The sequence below is a fragment of the Myotis myotis genome, unplaced genomic scaffold, assembly GCF_014108235.1.
Source record: "Myotis myotis isolate mMyoMyo1 unplaced genomic scaffold, mMyoMyo1.p scaffold_m19_p_12, whole genome shotgun sequence".
In the NCBI taxonomy this organism is placed as follows: domain Eukaryota; kingdom Metazoa; phylum Chordata; class Mammalia; order Chiroptera; family Vespertilionidae; genus Myotis; species Myotis myotis.
This window is the reverse complement of record NW_023416316.1, coordinates 9,274,995-9,291,720: the sequence shown is the minus strand read 5'-3', so window position 1 is coordinate 9,291,720 and position 16,726 is coordinate 9,274,995. Positions and strand designations below refer to the sequence as shown.

At 45.5% G+C, this 16,726-nt stretch overlaps 1 protein-coding gene across 12 annotated transcripts in view; it reads left to right on the top strand.

Annotated features, from left to right (window-relative positions):
- Positions 1 to 13,974: 13,974 nt before the first annotated feature.
- TNC (tenascin C) overlaps positions 13,975 to 16,726 on the top strand; it is a 90,633-nt gene continuing 87,881 nt past the window's right edge. For 4 of the 12 annotated variants that reach the window (XM_036329811.1, XM_036329812.1, XM_036329813.1 and 1 more), the window contains exon 1: positions 13,981 to 14,241. The gene's annotated coding sequence lies outside the window, so the exon portion shown is untranslated. Of the gene's footprint in view, positions 14,242 to 16,726 lie in introns of all 12 variants that reach the window. The other 8 variants (XM_036329818.1, XM_036329817.1, XM_036329816.1 and 5 more) reach the window with 5 other exon arrangements.

Below are 16,726 nucleotides of genomic sequence, written 5' to 3'. Positions count from 1 at the left end.
TCGTCTCCGTGGGACCACATTCCCTTCCTAAGGGGATCCAACTCATCTAGCTAATTGGAAACAGGAGCTAGCAAACTCCCTCTGCAGTTTTAAAGGCCCGAACAGGCCTCCTGACCATGGATGAGAGCACGATAGATTTTTCACACAGCTTTTCCAAAAACAGAAAGGAATCCACTCTAAGCTCTGCAAAAGAAGAGCTCTTGTAACATTTCCTTTTGGGAGGAAAGTTTCCGATACAGTGGGCCCCAGACTACTGAGTGGAAATCATTCCCTCATTCTCTTTTCCTTCTCCCTAACACACACACACACACACACACACACACACACACACACACACAAGCAGATGTTTGATGACTTTCTGAAATCAGAGATTGACCCAAAGAAAGGTCGTGTTTCCTAAGATGTTTCCAGGAAAGAGACATTGGACTTGCTAAAAATCAATAAAGGAGACAAAAAGGGACAGGACACAGGATGGCCCAGATGCCCAAGCCCTTCCCACATTGTGACACACAGCCATCCGACGTCACTTAACATTCTTTCTCTCATGATGAAGCACAGGACAATCCATGTCCTATGGTCGTGCCTGTGGCAGAATCCCAAGGTATTTAATGCTCTGACTTTTTGGTTATATCACTGTGGAGCTTTCCTAGTATTTTATTTCTTATACATAAAATGAGCCTTGGATGAATATTGCATTCCTTGGGTAGGGCAGAAAAGAATTCCAGAGATTTAAATCAAACTGTTTTTGTTTCTGCTGTTTTAAGGGAATGGTTATGTCATGCTCACGGAGCTAGATAAAGACATTTTTAAGCCTGCCAGGAGCTTAACATCTAGGAACTGCCATTCACTCATTTTTAGCATGGAACTAGTAACATCTGCCCCCAGTCCATTTCAGAGGATTCCGTGAAAAAGAATGTGTAAGAGGGTTATCCCAGTGCGTGACACATGGAGGCTCACAATAAATGTCACTCACCTCATTTTGTAATCTCATGAGACAGACACACATGGAAGCAATTATTTACGATCCAAGGCAAAGAGGGTCACCAAGGAATAGAGATGTGACTAAAATATTGAGAGGCATTCTGAACTACATCTTGAGGAATGAGCAGGTGGCGCTTAGGTTGAGCAATAGAAGGTGAACTGGCATGTTCGATAAGATGAGGAGGTTGTTTTCCCAGAAGTCTGTGTAACTCAAGTGTATCGCTTGAGTGTGGAAGGAAACACTTCCTGGCTCAGCTAGTTACTATGGTGTCATTTGTTAACATTATCAAATCTTTTCCATGTGGCTCTGCTTCCTATCCAAAAATAGATTACACACGAAAAGCAGAGATTCCAGTTCCCAGCACATCCTCAGCATGTGTCTCCTCCATGAATACTAAGGGCTAGAATGGGTTAAGTCTGTAGAGTGACTACATGGTGCCTCAGTCTCCTCTGGAGACTAGAAAAAGCCATTGGTTCCCTGGGGATGGAGGAAGGAACAACATCATTTTATTGGAAAGACCTTGGGAAAAAGAGAGTGGTCCTCCAGTGGGTGGAGAAGCAGTGCCTTCTTGGCACACATCATTGCTATGACGGACTAGAACGGGTAGTAGAGATTATATGTGCCTACAGCTGCCAGGACACCTGACTAGAGGAAATCCCTAGCTTGTTATATGCACACAGGGTTGCTCGGGTACCCAAATCACTGTGGACAAGCAGCACGTTCTCACCAAGGCCAGCCATGAGCAGTTCCATCATGTACTGTAACACTTCCTATTCCCAAATGAACACTTTCACTTTTAGGTCAGAAAAGCTGAATGAATGCACACTCCTTCATCGAGCATACTGCCGTGGTCATGGTCTAGCCCAGCCATCTCTCTCCCTGCTGGATCCTGTGCCCACCTCATAGGTGAGAGGCACCTAGATCAGTGGGTAAGACCCAGGCCCCAAAGGAAGTGAGACATGGGTTGGAAGCCTGGCTTTGGCACTAAGTAGCTCTTGGCCTTGGGTGAGCCAGCGTTGCTCACCCTCTGTTAGATCAGCTCTCATGTGGAGATTCTAATCTGAACATCCACATGGCTGTTTTAGAATTACATGAGATAACACTTGTTAAACACACGGCACACTCCATGGAATAATATAACCGTTCAGTATTAAGTAACCATTCTTACTCTTTCATATGAAATGTAAACGCCTTCAAGATTTCTATCATTTATATATTTCTTTTCTAAAAATTACTGAGTACTTAACATTTGACATGAAATACACAAACAGAAATATCTAATCCCTGCCCTCAAAGGAAGACACCGATATCCTTTTTGGCTTTTTTTGTTTCTCAACTTTTTAGAACTGCAGCCGAACCCCTCTCCTCGTCTGTCTTGGGCTGAATTGGGTTCTGGAAGGTGAAAGGCCAGCCCTGAGAGCACCAGGCGACCGCGTGTCCCTCAGAGCCAGAGCTGCTGTCTATGTAATCGGAGCTGACCACAGAGAATGTGACTAAGCGAAACCCCATCTGCTGTGAGGTTTCCCCACATTCCCAGGAGGGATGAGAGCAGGATATGAGGCGGCGGCGGCGGCGAGGTGAGGGTCTGCACGGAAATGGTGAGATCCCCCGCGTGTAATGTGTCTCACCACAGACCTGTGTGGGTTCCCCCCAGCATGACATCATCTGGAGCTCACCCGGGCTCGGTCCGCACACACTGCTCCCTCCATGCCATGCAGCAGGGATCTTGGGCGGTGGGGGGGTGAGCATGTATATGCGTGGTGTGCATGAGTGTGTGTGTGTGTGTGTGTGTGCGCGCGCGCTGCTGGAGGCTGTAAACCAGGATTGCTCAGGTCAGCACTATTGACATATTTGTGCTGGATGTTGATTTGTTGGGGGAGGGAGGAAGGCTGTCCTGCGCATTGGGGGATATTCCGCAGCATCCCTGGCTCCTACCCGCTAGCTGCCAGTAGCAACCCCTACCAAGTTGTGACAGCCAAAAATAATTCCAGTAGTTTCCCAAAGCCCCTGGGGCAAAATCACCCCCAGTTGTGAACCACTGGCATAAACTGAGTGAAACAAATGGCGACCCCTTTTTATTAAAGGCAGGAGAGAGAATTCAGGAGGGAAATAAAATACAGTAAGTCTTCAACTTCTTATCTAGTTTTAGAAATGAAGGAGAAACTGGGGGCGGGGGGGCGGCTTGTTGAATAGTTTGGATGCTATTTGTTCAGTAAAGAGGAAAATCTAGAAATAATAATAATTACCAACTACTCGGCATTTTCTACGTCCTAAGCATGGTACTAAGTGCTTTACCTCACTGACTCCTAACAACAGGCCTGAATGCAGACGTTCTAATCCCCGTTTCACAGGTGAGACACTGAGGCTCATGGAGGAGCATGCAGCTCGTAAGTAACTGAGCTGGGATTTAAACCCAGGTCCGCACAAGTTAAGCCCAAACTCAGAGCTGTTGGGTTATCTTAGTTCATTATTTTGGAGTCCATATGAAACATCATACAAATTTCAAAGTCGATGATTTAAACCAATGAGTATTTAATGAGACTACATCCAACATCAACCTAGACAGAATGTGGGTGGATTTGTGTGGAAGAATCAGACTCTCCATGCCCTTACTTAAACAAAACTGACTCGTTTATAAATCGACATGAGATAGTACACAGTTAACCCCTAAATTGTGTGTGTTAAAGGCATATCAAGTAAACAGTATGCTAAAGAGAAAGACTATGTTTTAGTGACTTGTTTTTTTCTTATTCTTACTCAAGGAGTGAGGGTATTTTTTTTCCATTGATTTTTAAGAGTGGAGTGGGAGAGAGAGAGAGAGGGAGGGAGGGAGGAGATGGAGAGTACACAGTGAACCCGTAAATTGAGAAAGATCGATGTGAGATATATCGATTGGTTGCCTCCTGCACATGCCCTGACCAGGGCAGGCATCGAATCTGGAACCCAGATATGTGCCCTTGACCAGGAATTGAACCTGAGACCTTTCAATGCCTGGCCCGGCACTCTAACCACTGAGAAACACCGGCCAGGACAAGCTGAATCACCTTGTAATTCCTGTAATTTGGCTCTATTACCTGTGCCCAAGATGTGATACATGTCTGAGTCCAATAAATATTTGTAAAGAAAACATTGATGCCTTAGAGGGCATACATTAACCAGATTAGAACTCAGACCAAAGTGCCACCTGATATCTTCCAACTCATCAGATCTAGGCTTCAGTATCTCTTACCTCTGCCAGTTCTGCTCACACAACATAAAACAACCAGAAACAAAAGATTTGGCTTATTATTTTTATTGTCCTAGACAAGTATAGACAGTGCAAAATTCTTTCGTGAATTAAACTGGCCGCTTGCACAAGAAAAAATCGTGAGCCAGATTTTTCATATCCAAGCTTGCACTTGAAGAATGATTGGATCTAACCATTCCCAAAACCATTGTCTATTGAGTGCTTACCTGTGCCAGCCATAGCAGTGATAGTAGGATGCAGCTGTGCCCCCAGCACCTGCTAGCACGACATCGTATATGTGGAATGAAGAAATGAAGAAATTGTACAGTGAAAGAGTTAGTCATTGAAAGTAGTGCCATGCCCTTGTCCTTGCTCCTCCCTCCCCCTTTTTTGAAACAAGGAAAGCAAATGGTACAATGTGCTCTTCAGAAAAACACAGTGAAGGGGATCCTGCACAAGATGCAAAGAGGTCTGGGTTCTAATCCCACCAATGATACCCTGCCTCGTTTGAAGTTAATAATAGTCTCTATCCAGAGGTGTGTGATGAAGATTAAATGAAGGTAGTAGTGTGATATTCTAAGTAGGGTATCCAATACACAGTAAATGTCCAATAATCCTTAGCAATCACCATTCATAGGAGACTCCCAGTGGCGGGGGAAAAAAACTCTCCTCTATGAAGGGCCCCTTAGAAAGCAGCCATCCACTCACATACTAACCATGCTCCCTGCTCATCTCCCCGGCTCTTTGTTGGCCTGAATCTGTACTATATAGTCAATGTCAGAATATGCTATCTCCTTGAGTGGGTGTCTTCCTATTCTATCTAGATTCTACACACAGCTTTGATATCAGTAGAATACCCACAGATGGGTATTCAACCATGATCCCCAGAACTACGCAACTGGGCTGCCTCACTGACCTTCACAAAGACTCTCCCCCATACCAACCTAGCCAGTCTTTCCATTGCAAGAAGTCACTTTCTATTTAGCCCAGGTTTGGTCCAGAGTTTATTTTTGTCACAGTTCAGTGATAGTGCTTGGCATGTACTAAGATGACCTAATATATAAGTGCCATTTTTGTAGGTCAAGTGTAGTCAGATAATCAGCCATTTCATCTAAATCATAGATTAACTGTGCAAACAAAATTGCTACTCGCTAAAGTACTTCTACTTCCTTTAAAAGCAACCATTTCCTGCTGATTTCTGCTCATTAAACCAGGCTCCCAGAAGATCTCTCCTTGGCAGTACTATACTAGCTTACAGGAGTTACTGGCAGAACACACTTCAAAGTGAGCGCCCCTCAGCTGGTCTTCTACAATGCAGCTGTCTCACTGACTCATCCCGGCCCCCGCCCCCTCCTGTCCACGGGGATTATCAAGGGATCCCCATCATTTCCTTATAAAGTATTTCCACGGGGGGGAGGGGAGGGGAGATGGTCTATCATGTGCCTCGAACAATGAGTCATGTGTCTCTACTGAGAGCACTCCCCATATACCATTCATCTGCAAGTTGAGTCCAGTCCTGGCCTGGGCAGGTGTTCTGAAGAATTTAGAAAGCTTTTGAACTTCCCCTAAAGAGACCATTCTCTGAGACAGTGTCTGCAGGACTTGCTTAGCAGCTCACGATGAGGCTCCTTTGGTCCCCAGATACCACAGCTCCATCTGATGAGATCACAGAGCAAAAAGGAAATCAAAGGAGAGCTCAAAAGAGAGGCAGGATTTGTGGATCTTGCACAGAAGCAGGGAGGGAGTGGGAAGCCTGGCGTGTGTCTGCTTACTCTTCTCTGTCACCTTTACATGCCTGTTCTATCTACGTAGAAGAAACTCATCTGTGTGAAGGATTTTCTAAGCCACAAACCCCTCTGATTTTGTGGGTCCTACAGAAATCTAGACAAGTCGCTTCCTGCGTGTGAAACATTGTTCCAAGAATAAGCAGAGCTGCATTTTAGCCTCAGCTGACCATGATTTTCAGTGTGTAGGCACAGCAGGCAACCACTCGAAGCCTCCTTTTCTTATCTCTCACTTAAGCACAGTGATCAATGAGCTCTTTTCACTTGACAAAGTGCACCCTGGATGAATCCTCAGAGTATAGATGAGCAGCTACACAGATAAGCCTGACACTGATTAGGGTCAGGCTGACTCTGGAACGATAAGGATGTACTGTTTTAGTCCAGTTTTACTCCTGTCTCTGGGCTACATCACTCAGCACTGCAAAACTCCCACACCAAGAGGCCACTTCAAAACTGTCAGGCAAATGGTGGAGGTTGTGGCTCCCTCTAATTTCTTTCTTTCCCTGTCTTCCAGCCAATGCCTAAAAGTCTTATTAAAGAAGCTACAACAAGAAGGTATTTGAAAACCTAATGAGATGAAATTACCATTTCAAGGTCCTGTTAGGCACAACACAAAGATATCATCCCAGTTTTTTTCTTGTATTAGTTTCCTGTAACAAATTGCCACAAGCTCGGTGGTTAAAACAACAGAAATTTATTCTCTTCCAGTTCTAAAGGGCAGAGTCTGAAATGAGTTTTATTGGGCTAAGTTCAAGTTGTCCACTGGGCGCGTTCCTTCTGAAGACTCTAGAGGAGAATTTGTTCCTTGCCTCTTTCAACTTCTAGTAACTGCCAGCATTCCTTGGCTTTTGGCCACATCATTTCAATCTCTGTTCCCTAGTCACAGTGCCTTCTCCTCTTCTGTAGTGAATATCCCTCTGTCTCCCCCTTAGAAGATCACTTGTGATTGCACCCAGGATAATCTCCTCATGTCCTTAATTTATCACATCTGAAAAGTCTCTTTTGCCATATAAGGCATTCATAGGTTCAGGGGAATTAGGACATAGCTATCTTGCCTAAAGGGAGTTGGGGGGCGTGAGTCATTATTTAGCCTACCACAGTCCTGTTGACTCTGTGAAGTGAGTATCCTCACCTCCATTACACAGAAGGAATTGGAAACATTTCATACATCTATAAATGGCATTGCAGGAATTAAGTCCAAGTCTGTCTAGTTTCAAATCATGGGCTTCTTTTTTTATACCATTGTACCCCACAACACCAATCAAATAACATTCTGTATACGTTTCTGCAGTGGAAACCAAAGAGCCCAATATTTGACATGTGGAGACTTTCTATCAAGCCATGTGCTGGCTGTGCGACTTGAAGCATGTCTCTTGACTTCTCCTCACATTAGTTTCCTCACCTGGAATATGGGCATAGCTTAACGTGTGAGGACTGAAATAATACTCGTGCTTTGTAATGTTATTGGCAATTGTGTGTTATATTTACCACCATGCTTTGGGACGGCTGTGGGTAGGAAAGGTATAGCAGTAAGCCTGCCAGTGAGGACCAAGCCCAGCCCAACGGTCCTTCCCAAGGAGCACAGTGATCCTCTTGCCTCTGTGATGCCAGTGAATCTCTAGGCCCTGCTGGGGGAGTTTCCAGCTCTGTGGCAAGTGATGCCATCCAGCTGACTCTGAATAGGGGAGAAGTTTCCAGCCTCCCCCTGAAGAAACAGAATATGTAAAGACTTGGAAAACAGTGGGAGAACAGGCCCTTAGGGCCCTCTATTGATTGCATAGGCAAAAGTAGTTCCTCTTTTCAAAGGAGGTCAATACAATTTCTCCCAGATAAATCTCTCAACACTAAACAGCCCTGTAGGAAAATACTCATTTCAATGAGTGTGTGTGTGTGTGTGTGTGTGTGTGTGTGTGTCTCGGCATGTGCATGCCAGTATGCAGGGGAGAGTTATGAAGGATATTTGAGTAAATGAGTAACCAACACTCAGGTCCATCAACCTGGGATTCTCATGGCCTGTAACAAAAGGAGCTGTGTACTCTTCATGTGTGTATACATGTTATTAGCACTTCTTATTTTAGGAAGAATATTTCTGGAAAATAGCTGAGATTCTCTCTTTTCTATCATTTAAAGATGAGCAAATAAATGCCCCAGAGTAGAATAAGTGACCACCATTTGGAGATTATTTAGAATGTGGCCAGCATAAACATTTGACTGTATTTTCTTAATTCCGAGAATGACTCTGAGAAGTATCAGTTATGATTGTACTCATTTATAAGTTGAGGACCTATAACAGGGGATCCAAGTAATTTGCCTACGGTCCCACTTTTCATAACTAGTTAGTGGTTGAAGTTATATGGAAGCCAAATCCATGCCTGATAGCTTTGCAGTTCCTGCATTAGCACAGACAGACATGGACCTTTCGTTAAACCCTGCTGACTTTCCACTCAACGAAACTAAACCAAGGCCTTTCTTGCCTCATTAGATATTTATGCACAAATTCCATAATCACTCAGAGTGGTCTGAGTCCAAGAATGCCATCTTTGCCTTCAGGAAATTGTTAAAATAAACACATAAGGAAGCACCCCCAATAGGAAGCGTCCTATTACACACAGAATAGGACGTAGGGTCTGAAGTCCACAACCTGGGTTTGGATCGTCTTGCTGCTGTTTATTATTCCTGTGTCTTGGACAATTTCCTTAGCATCTCTATATCTCACAACCCGCTGTCTGAAAATGGGAATAATATATAGTATAATAGGGTCTACCCAAGGGGCTCATTATAAAGATCACAGAACTTAATACATGCAAACTACTTCATGTGAGCCGTTGTTCACACAAAAAAATCTAAGGAAAACCAAGGAAGGAAATCAGGAAAAGGACAAATTATACTTCCTCATGAGTATCTAGCTCAGCTGTGGCAAATCAGTCAAAGAAATTCAATCTTCATTGGCTTCAAAGCTGTGTGTTCCCTCTCTGACCCACATTGGGCCCAAGGGGATTTGACTCATTGTAGTCATCACTGCAGACCAGTAAACATGACCAAAACTACTTCCTTAGCCCTCTGGGGGGAATGCACAACCCCAGACCTTCTCACTTAGCATTGGTCAATGCTGGTCTTTTGAACTCTCCTTCTTCCCCTTGGCCTTCAGGTAAAAAGCAGTCTTCAGAACATGTTAACAGACAGGACAGCACCCGGTGGCTTCAAATTCCTTCTCTCCAGCTATCCCTGCAGAGCCCAGAAATACTCCAGGTAGAAGCCTAGAAGCAGGACTCCTGCTGGGATAAGCACACTAGAGCCTTGCCGTGTGAGCTTTCAACAGAGATTGGTGTGAGGAGGGATCATGATTCATTATTTTAAAAATCTGCATAGGGCATCGGGTTTACTGAGCGCATTCTTTTCCACTCTCTTGACCTTCACCCCAGCTCTGAGTGGTCCTGGAGGTAGGGATTTTTATCTGTCTCACTCTTGAGAAATCTGAGTTTCAGAGAAGGGACATGATTTTCTCAAGGGAATTCACTTTGTACATGGTCAAGCTGGTTAAACCCAAACCACTTGTGCCTATCTTATGCCTTTTCCACTTTCTCCATCATTCAGCCAGTCAGTCATTTCATGGAAACATTAGTTGATTTCCCAGTGCTTTCGCATGGAAAGCACAGTTCTCCTCAAGGAGCTCTCACAGTCCCACTGAGAAAATGGATGAATAAATCACTGATAACAAAAAATACTCTAATCATCTAATAAATAATTTCAAGTTTTTTGAAATTTCAAAAAACTACTTTCAGGTTTTATTGTTGACCTCTACCATAGATATATGCCATTCTAAATATCATGATATAGAGAAATGATATTCAAAATAACAAGTGGCATGGAATAGACACCAATCGTAAACAGATGCTGACTATAAACAGATTTGTGAATAAACAGATGAAAAGTGCCCATCTTATAATCAGAGAGAAGGTACCCTTCTCTCTGAATATAAAATAAGGTTGTGGAAACTCTCTTAGAACTCCTCTGAAGTAAATCTTGAAAAATAATATAGGAATTTGCCATGTGGATAAAGTGGGAGAAGGGTTATTTTAGGGACAGGGTAATGTGCAAAGGCCCAGAGACTTCTGAGTTATTTCTTTGACTTTTTTACTTAAAATGTTTAAGTTGCTCATTAGTTAAAGATTGCTCATTAGTTACTAGGACACTGAAAACCAGGGAAGGGAGGGATTGGGTCAAAGTCACACAGTACATTGACCCTACACGAAACCAAAGCTCTTTCCACTCTGCCATGCTGACCAGAAAATCTAATTATGGGTTGATTACACAGCTGATTTGCTCTATTCCAATAGACAGGGAATCTCTCCTTATCTTGCCACTCATTCAATGACAACTGTCCTCTTTGAGATTTTTTTTGCCAAGGAAAAGTGAAAAAGATGGATAAAAAGAGCACTGAACAAAGACTGGGGAACCGTGACTCTGAAAAAGGCATCTGATTGAATGACTGGTCTATTGTGCAGGACTAGAGCTCCTTCGTTGCTTTGGAAGAGACTTCTGGCCAATTTAAAGTCACATGGGACCTTTGGAAGGGAGTTAGCACTAGATGAATTCCAAGAAGAACAGGAGGAAGTTGAGAACAGTGAGAGAGTGGATAAGCAGAGGTGGGAAGCAAGGGGTCCCTTGGGAAGTGGATGACAGACTTTTTTTCTTTTTTAATATATTTTATTGATTTTTTACAGAGTGGAAGGGAGAGGGATAGAGTGTTAGAAACATTGATGAGAGAGCAACATCAATCAGCTGCCTCCTGCACACCCCCTGCTGGGGATGTGCCCGCAACCAAGGTACATGCCCTTGACCGGAATCAAACTTGGGACCCTTTAGTCCGCAGGCCAACCCTCTATTCACTGAGCCAAACTGGTTAGGGCAGATGACAGACTTCTCCAAGAAATGGACACTCGGCTCCCTCAGATAGTGCCAGGCCTGGCCAGTACTCCACTCATTGGCTGATCTCTCGGTGGAATGTATGACATTAACAGACCTTTAAGGAAATGAGAATGATCTCACCTGAGGCAAACCCCCACGTTCCTTCTGGCCTCCAATCCACAGCCTACACCAACAACCTGTGAATGAGCAACAACAAAATCCGTCTCTGGCTGAGAACTCCATGCAGAGGTGGTGTTTACAAGCAGTACACTGTACTAAGAAGGATGCAATGGTAAGAGATCGGAAGCCAAGACGTGTGGCCTCTGGCAAACTGGAGGATGAGTGGTTATTAATCTCATAAATATCCTTTGCTGTAATGTCTCGCATGGCTTGATTGCTCAGTTCTGACTGTGGTGACCATCTGCATGGAAAACAGCCATGTAGGCCTTGGCTAAGCCACCTCTCTGGGCTCTCCTTTTCTCATCTGTGCAATGGCTGTGTTGGCTACAATAATCTAATTTCCTTCTTGCAGTCTATGGGTAAAAAAGAAAGGATTTCATTATAAAGCACAGCATGTCAAATATTCACATGTTCCTCCCTTCCTTCCTTCATTCAGTGAACATTTACTGAGCTTCTGTTATACCCAAGGTTCTGTGCTAGGCACAGAAAATGCAGGCATGGTCACTGTCCTCTAGAAGCCTAGAGTGGAGGAGGAAAAACTAGACATACATGGGCATAATTACACCATGGAGAGGCAATGAATGCTTCCTTATCTGTTAAAAGCACACATAGTTGTTAATATATATTGATTCTATATTATGTGTAAATGCAGCCTATATGCCATATGCCATGGCTTATGTGTTATTCTAGTAGTTTATTCCTTAACCCAGGAGGTCCACTTGGTAGACGTTAGAAAGCCAAGAGGCATGGAAGCATCCACTACCAGTTGGAAGACACAGCCTTGTGCTACTACAATGTGCTTGGCTAAAACACAGAATTAAAAACTTCCAAAAGAACTGACATTTGAATTAGCCAAAATGGTTCAAAAGTTCAAATGAGCTATTGTATGACATGACTATTTATGGGCTTTCTTGCCGTCTGGGACGGTCAGTTAAGCAGAGAATCCTAGGATACCAGAGCCAGAGCGATAATCTTGTCCCACTTTTTTAGATGGGGAAACTAAGGCCACAACATTAAAAATCACTAGCGTAGAGGTGCTGTCATTCAGTGTTGAAAATCGGTGGCTAATTGAAATGTGTTATTAGTGGTTAGTAAAAACCAAGCAACTCTGAATGAGCTCTCCAGAGCAGAGGAACATATCTTCCATACTCAGATGTGGCAGTGACGTCTATACAAGCAGCGTTATACCCTCATAAGGCATTAAACATCACTTAAACATCAGCCTACAGTGCTCCTGGGCCTGGGAGTGTAACAGGAAGAATGATGGAGCCCAGTGTTAGAACCTGAATGCTTCCCAGGTGTATTCCCTTAGTGGAGTTACATTACTTCTCAGAACCTCAGTCTCTTGTCTGTGAAAAGGGTCCGACAGCACTTGGTGCCTATCACAGGGAGATTGCCAGGATGTTACAAAATAACGTCCACAAAGCACTTTGCATGGTACTTAATATAGACCTAACGGAGGAGGTTCCACGATGCCTCATGTCCCTGGCCCTCCACTGTCACAAAACGACCACGCGCTGTGACAAGCTCAAGCATGGGTGCCGTGCCCTGGCTTCTTCCCATCCCCTCAAATGCCTGTGTGAGCCCCGAGGGTACTGGATGCATCCTAACCACCAAACCTATGATGACTCAGAGCTTGGAAGCCACCCACAGCAGGCTGGAGGGCAGAGGCACAGCTTATGTGTCAAAGATTCAGTTGTTACTGGAGGGAGCAGGATGTTGCCACCCCAAAATGTGTTTCTTTGGCATGGGGAATATTTTAGGCTGATTGTTTTCAAGAAACAAAAGACTCGAGCAGGGCTTTTGAACTTGCCCCCTTAACTGCCGACAGGAATTTAAAGGGTTGTCCGGGGTGGGCACTGTCAGCAGAGAGATCTGCAGAGAATAGGGGGCAGGGCCTGAAGACCAAAGTCCCCTGTGTGTCCCATTGCCTTTGGGCGCCGGCAAGTATTTGTTTTGTCATCTTCATGTGATCTGCTTTCCTCCCCTTTGCAGCCCCACTTCTGCCCCTTCTCCCTTCAGAATGGCACGGAAGCCCCACTGCCTGGCCATCTAGGGACTCTTCATATTCTTATGGAGCCCCCATACATACAAAATTCAACTTCATTTCCTCCTGTTAATCCATCTCGCACCAATTTAATTCTTAAACAGGGCAGAAAACCTAGAAGGGTATAGAGACATTTTTTCCTCCCCAGACATTACTTTTTTTTTTTCTCTTTGTTTGTGGCCAACACCTTTCAGCATTGAGAATAAGCCTCAGAGAACTTTCCCCGGGAGATGCAGCTTAGAAGACAGGACCAGGCGCAGGGCGTGTGCACAGGGTCAGAAAGCTGCTCCCTGTGGGGCACTGGGGCTGGGACAATGCCGCCTCCAGGCAGCTGGCATGGCTGCCTCCCAGAGGAGATGGGCAGATCTGGGCTGTGGCCCTGTCTCCACCTGCTGAGAACTAATCCTGGGCTATCTTTCTGCTGGCCCAGAGAAACCCAAACCTCCCCAGCTTCTGAAGGGCTTTATCTCCTCTTTCCAGGAACACATTTGCTTTCTCAGAGGTGCCACTGAGCAGCTGCTGCCCAGAGCTCAGGGAGCCCGGTCACAGTCACGTTTCCCGCCTGCGGAGGTGCAGAGCCAGACCCCTGCTCCTGCTGCCTCTCCCTCCCCGGGCTTCTGTCTCACAATCAGAAAATCCGTTTGGGGAGCAAAGCAAAACTCACACATCACTCCCAGCTGCTCTGAGTCAGGGGCAGGAGGGAGGGGAGCAGGAATTCCTACTTTCGCCATAAATTGTATGCAAATGAGCTCTTTTCCTGGCAGAGAGCAGGCAGAGAGCTCTTTCGTGAGCTAACCCCGCTCCTCCGCTGGGAGGGCTGTTCCTTTAATTCGCCAACTGAAAAAGTGGGAAAGGATGTCTGGAGGCGAGGCGTCCCATTACAGAGGAAGGAGCTCGCTATATAAGCCAGCCAAAGCTGGCTGCACTGGCCACAGCCGCCTACTGTCCCACGCTCTCCCGCGCACACACGCCAGCCCCTCCTCGGAACAAAGGCAGCGCGAGGTGGGGGGACTCTGGGGGCAGCCACCTGGGAGCCCGCTGCTGCTCACCTCCAGGCACTCATTCCATGGAGCTGGTTCATTCAAGAATCTAGGTTGTTTGCAGCTCCGGAAAGGTAAGTCTGTTTCGCCCCATCACCAAAGATCATTATGACATACTGTTTGCCTTCCTGGTACCAAGTGGGTTGCATTTTTCATAATTACAAAACTTTTGTTTTCTTTGCGCCGCTAGCAACGTGGGGTATTTATTCTGATCTGGGCGCACCTGGGCTGTTTTCTGTAAACTTTCGTCTGTTTGTTCTAGTTCTACGAATAGTCACACATGGAAGGAACTTTCGGTAAAAAAGTTTTTATCTGTGCAGAGGGAAACTAAGAACTTTCGTTTCACTCCCTGCCTGGCTGATTCACCTGCGCAGGTTTCTGGGAAGGTTAGGGAAGTTGGTTTGCAAATTGAAGTTTGTCCATAGCGTTACACTGGGATGGGATAGGGGGGGATTGATAGAAGATTGTGGAGAGAACAATACACATTTCCATCTAAACAACCCTTACCTTACAGCTTTCCCTTTTGTATCACCCCCTCATTCACAACATCCACCCTGTGGTCAGATAGGGGAAGGGGTGAGGGCTGGGGACAGGAGCCCAAAGGTGACTCCTAGGGCCAGGTGACCAGACAGCTACAGGCTCTGAGACCAGAGAGCTGGACACCCCTGTTGTGAAGGGTGGGGACTCCCTGCAGATGCCTCCTGATCCACTGGTCCTTGGGCTGGGCACATGGGCATGTTCGGGGTGCTTAGAGCCAGCAGTATGCCATATCTTTCTAGAATCACCTCTCCCTCCTGATTTCTCTTTAGAGAAAGCCCCAAGAGACAAATTCTCCCCCAGGATCAGGGGAGCTCTACTTCCCCTGGCTGACTGGAAAGAACACAGGGGTTCCTCTCTCTCATTGGTGCTGTAGGGGATTAAGAGCTCAGGTTTTGACACTGGGGATCCCTTTCGTATCCCCACCACCGCCACCCCATGTGTGACCTTGTTGAAAGTACATAACCTCTTTGAGCCTCAGTTTTTACTTCTCTAAAATGGGCAGGATAACTTCTGTTGTCATTATGAAGAGAAAAGGAGTGATTGCTCCGTAACTGGAAGTTTGGATAGTCATTGGCATTTCCCATAACTGCCCTCCCCTTGGAGGTTAAAAGGGGCACTTGGCCAACGTTGGATTGCTTCTCGTGCGTTCCTCACCAGCCTGTCCCACTCTCTGGCATTTTATCTTGCCAGGTCTGAGGTGTCTCACTAGGCTGGCAGGTCGGAGTCTTGGCTGTATTTTACAAGCAGGAGGCTGTGTTGGCACAGGTTGGGAGAAAAGGGAGCCGCCTGGGGCTGATAGAAATGCTGGGTTCTGACTCCAGAATGCGCCGGGTTTTGAGTTCGGGCCTTTGCAGATTCTAAAGCTGTCAGCCATAAAGCACGATGCTGCCGGGGGACGCTTTGGAAATGCTTTCTGTCCAGAGGGAGAGCAGGCGAGAGCCCCGCTTGAAGAATGAGTACTTCTTTCTCAGGTTTTGTGGACTTCCCCCGACTCTCACCCTTTTTATGGAGCTTTCCCATATGTGCTTTAGAAATAAGACCTGCTGCCCACCCCAGCCTGCTTTCCGCCTTGTCCTGCAATATGGCAAGCCCAGCTCAGGGCTGGGGAAGGTTTGTCCCGTGCTAAGGACCCTGTGGAAAGTTTGCTGGCATAGGGTGTATCGGAGCCCTTTGCAATAGATGTGAGTGCACTTCGGCCCTGTGAGGTGTGATGAGGTGACGTGACATGTTTGGGGGAAGAAAAGGGCGCACAAGATGAATATTCTCTGATTTGCTAAACAGAATGTAGATAAAGATTGAGAGGGGTGCTGCTAAACTTAGTTGTTAGTGTGTGTGTTTTAATGCTTTGTTTGAAATACCTAGTTTCCCTATCTCATCTCCCACTATCTCCGCAACCCCCAAGATGTCACTGACCTTTCAGCCCTCAGCTTTGTCATCCGTATAAAGAGGATGCTGATCTTAACCTCACAGAGCTCAGATGAGATCATATGTGGCAGATTCTTGGCACACTACCTCGCACATAGTAAGAGCTCAATAAACGGAGGCTTTTCTTGGTTTAATTGTTTACAGGGACTTATCCAAGACTAATTGTTCTCAGACAATGGTTTTCATATTCATTAAATGAAATTGAGGGCAAAACCCCAATATCTGGCAGTGAAATGTGAGGCTGATGGGGTTGAAATGGGGGTGAAGGGTCCAATACTCACCTTGTTGCTCTCAGCCTCTGGGACATTTCCATAGAACCTTGAACACAAAACACATAGGTAAACGCAATGAAGCCAGGTGGTGTGCATCTAGGCTGCAATTTTTCACTTTGGCAAGGATCTGTGCCTCTCTGAGTTCCACCTCTAATGGAAGTCGGAGCAATTTCCTAAGTAGTACAGTAGACAAGAATATGTGTGGGAAGCACAAAATGCTAAAGGAAGGATGATTTTCTTACCTTACTTTTATTGTGAAACTATTACAGATGTTCCCATCCCCCCTTTGCCCACCTCTGCCAATGCCCCGACCCCTTCCCTT